Source organism: Chenopodium album, chromosome 25, assembly GCF_948465745.1.
Source record: "Chenopodium album chromosome 25, dcCheAlbu1.1, whole genome shotgun sequence".
NCBI lineage: Eukaryota > Viridiplantae > Streptophyta > Magnoliopsida > Caryophyllales > Amaranthaceae > Chenopodium > Chenopodium album.
The window spans coordinates 35707342-35711202 of record NC_137858.1 but is presented as its reverse complement, the minus strand read 5'-3'; the positions used below and the strand labels follow the sequence as shown (position 1 = coordinate 35711202).

The 3861-nt window shown below is 36.0% G+C and overlaps 1 long non-coding RNA gene across 1 annotated transcript; it reads left to right on the top strand.

Annotated features, from left to right (window-relative positions):
- Positions 1-541: 541 nt before the first annotated feature.
- LOC145615265 (uncharacterized) lies at positions 542-3543 on the top strand. Its single transcript, XR_014107254.1, has 4 exons — positions 542-836; positions 1579-1697; positions 2797-2880; positions 3202-3543. It is a non-coding gene; the product is annotated as an uncharacterized LOC145615265 (long non-coding RNA).
- The last annotated feature ends 318 nt before the right edge of the window (positions 3544-3861 follow it).

Below are 3861 nucleotides of genomic sequence, written 5' to 3'. Positions count from 1 at the left end.
ATTTATTTATTTATTTTTTTTATTTGCACTAGTAGAAAAATTGAAAAATACAACGCTTATTGGCCACCGGTTTTTGAAAACCCGTGGCAAAAATTAGTGGCGGGATGAGGCAAAGAGTTATTGCCACCGGTTCAACCAAACCCGTGGCAAAAATTTGAAAGGCCACCGGTTTTGAACCGGTGGCAATAACTAAGTATATTTAAAAAAAAAAAAACCCGGCCCTTTATATACCCCAAACCCTACCATTTTCCCTCTCTATCTCTAACTCACACGCTCTCTCTCCTCTCCTCTCGAACTCTCCGTCTCCTCTCTCTTCTTGCTCCACCGCAGCCACCACCAGCGCAACCCTCCTCTCTCTCTATCCTAGCTTCCCACCGCAGTCACCACCAACGCAACCCTCCTCTCTCTTCCTCCTAGCTTTCCGCCACCACCACCGCAGTCGTCACTAATGGCATAAGCCCTTAAAAAACTAAGAGAACGATGCCTAGATCTCTAATGGCGACGCTGCTCCTCACAAGGTTTAACCCTCCTTTGTTTTGTTAATTTTGAATAATTTAGGTTAGGGTTTCGATTTTGTTGAGTTTTTGGGTTTTGATTTTTGATTTTATGATTTGGGTCGTTGTTTTTGAGTTTAGATTTGTATGTGATGTTTGATTTTGAATTTGATTTTGTCCCTCTTGTTCTGATAATTATTGTAATTTGTATGTATGGGAATTGAATTCGAATGAATGGGAAGTGAAAGAACTCTTGATTCGAATTTTCAGCTATGAATTTGACGAATCATCAATCGGAATGTACAAACCCTAATATTTGAAATGATGATGACGACGATTCAGGTAAACATTTTGTTATGCATAATTCATGTTTCTCATAAGAATCATTTTTTCCTATTTTGTGAATTTTTCCTGTAATTTAATTAATCTCCATTGATAAAACTAGTGGTTTATTGATAATTACAATTTGTAGAGTAATTTAGACAAATATTATGGAAATTTGACCTCAAAAATGAGTAAATTAGATAAATTTCTGGCAATGTGTAGAGTAATTTAGGTGAATGTTCATAAAACTGAGTGCTATATATTAAATAAATTCTGGTGATTCCTGGAGTAATTTTAATGAATTTTCTTGTAATTTGACCACAAAACACAGTTAAGATTAAATTGTTGGTAATTAGTGGAGTAGTTTAGATGAATTTTGTGATTATTTGATCACAATCTGATTGATATTATTATAGATGAAGTGAAAGTAAGATGTTGAGATCAAAGAGAAGCAGAACCGAGGGAACCTCGTTGTGTGATTTGTGGTAGGTGTATGGGGAGTACATTTGTGATGAGACAGATGATGATGTTTGCAGCTTGGAATGTGGTGTTGCTTGAGTGAAGTTGCAGGGGTTAAATGCTTCTTTTGTTCTGAATATATAGAGATTGTACTGGTTCTTGTGCTTAAAAACTGCAGAGAAATAAAGCTCTTAAGGAACATGTGAATCGGGTTATAGTATGCTGGTGTACTTGTTGAATATTTGCATATGGGGGGAGTGAAATTGGTATTAAAATTGTGGTGTTTGTTTGAATTTGTTAGGCAAGACAAGTCCAAGGCGGTTGAGATACTTGTGTGGTGATTTGAAAGTATTTTCAACATTTAACGAAGAGGGAGCTTTACAAGGAAATCACACAGCTTTTAACTCTAACTAATTTCAGGTATACTTTACAAACCCCACAATAGTTCGTTTTTAATGCTTTATAGGATATAGCACATGTGGACAACTAATAGACTGTTTTGTGCCCTTGACTTTGTGTCTTTTGGCTTTTGGAAAATTAGTTAGTGAATATTGGGGTATTCTCCGGTTGTTTATCGAGTTATTGCTCCCTGGTGATGGTAATAATTTAAGGATGGATCCTTGTATCCTTTTAATTTGTACGGTTATACCATACCAGTTGGGAATAGAAAATATTGCATGCACCCGAGGAGATCTATCGTGCAAGACCACAACTCCCAAAGTCACAAGAGCTGTAGTTATAATTTGGCAAATTAGTGTTTCTAGCTTATGTGGTAATAATTTAGTTCTTGTCATGTTAGTTGGGAGCAGGAAATCTTGTTTGCTCCTGATTTTAAATGTTTTATCAAAGGTAAAAGACCCTGCTGTCAATTTGTTTGTTGGTTGAATGGTTTTATGTTCATGATATGTTCATAAATTCTGTTATACACGACAAGAGTGACTTATTATGTTTCCTCAAAAAAAAAAAAAAAAAAAAAAAGAAGAGTGACTTATTATGTCTCAGTCTCGATAAGTCCAATGTCTAATAAATGGTGATAGTGTTATCTAAGTTGCTCTCACTCACCCAGTCACCCCCCCCCCCCCCCCCCCCTAAACTATGAACTGGAAAAGCATATTATACTAATAAACAATGTTACTTTGATTTTTAATTTAGTCTTCCTTACATGACACGTCAATTATTGAGATTTTTTTTTTCTCTATTTAGATAAGACCCAATTTTTATTAAAATTCTTTTCAGATAAGACCCAATTATGTTGTTAGATGAGGCCTAAATTTTTATTTAAAGTTTGGCATCTATATCGATTTATAATTTTATATGGACACTTGCTTAATTTATACTCCCCTTTCATTCTCATAAGGAGGGTTTCTAATGTAATGATGTACATGATAGTTTTCCCTAACTTTGAGCTGGTTTATAATCTTTTTTCATACAATAATCAAATTTAAATTATTACATTTAGTTCATGCTTGAACATTGAGTATTAAAACTATCATTTGATTTATTATTGTGCTGATTTTAGGTACCATCACAAGGAGAGAATGTAACTGATACTTCTCCTCAGGCCGGGGCACCAGACCTTCAGACGTCACGGTCCCGGAATCAGGTAGTTGTGAGATTCTTGTGTATTTGTGTACTATGTAAGGCTGTCCCATTGTTCCCTTAATCCCATATTAATTATTATAATTTCACATTTGATATAGTATTGATACATATTGAATTGGCTCGTAAATGCGGAGTACATAATTGATGATTGTATAATATTGTATAATTTTCTTTTAAATGACAATGCTACATTGATGTATTGTTCATGTGATCTATGGTTTGTTTCGTTTGTAAAAGTTTGTATAATATTGTATAAAATTAAGTTGGAAGTCCGCCGACGTGACTCTGTAATAAGGCATAATTTACTTGAATTATTTCACAGGATTTTGAATTCACATCTAGGGGAACTTTCAAGGACAGTGTGGCTTGATACAGAGAGCTTTGCATCAGTGAGGCAGAACCGCAGAAGCTGCAGCTGCTGCATGCTTCTATGCTGATGCTGCTGGTGCCTCGCATCACAAGGCTGCTGCTGCATGCTTCTACGCTACTGCTTCTATGCTCCTGATGCTGCTGCTATGCTCTACACCACTGCTGTTCGACTCTTGCTGCTGCTAATCTGCTTCTGTGCAGCCACTTTGTTAGTAACCTTGTATTTTATTTTATTTTTTTGGACAAAAATTGTAATATTACATCATTTTTTTATAAAAATAAGTAAGTTTATGTATATGTTAGTGTTTATATATCAATTTAAGTGAAAAAAATGCAAAAAAAAAAAATTTTTTTTTTATTTTTTTTGGCCATTATTGGCACCGGTTTTGAACAGGAACCGGTGCCAATAACCCTGATCAAAATAAGCGCCAAGGGTTATTGCCACCGGTTAACCGGTGGCAATACTAGTTTTTGCCACCGGTTAACCGGTGGCAATACTAGTTTTTGCCACCGGTTTTGAACCGGTGGCCTTTTGTGCTAGGTTTTGCCACCCCCCCACTGGCCAGCGGTTCAAAACCGGTGGCAAAGGGGGGTTTTGAACCGGTGGCCAACC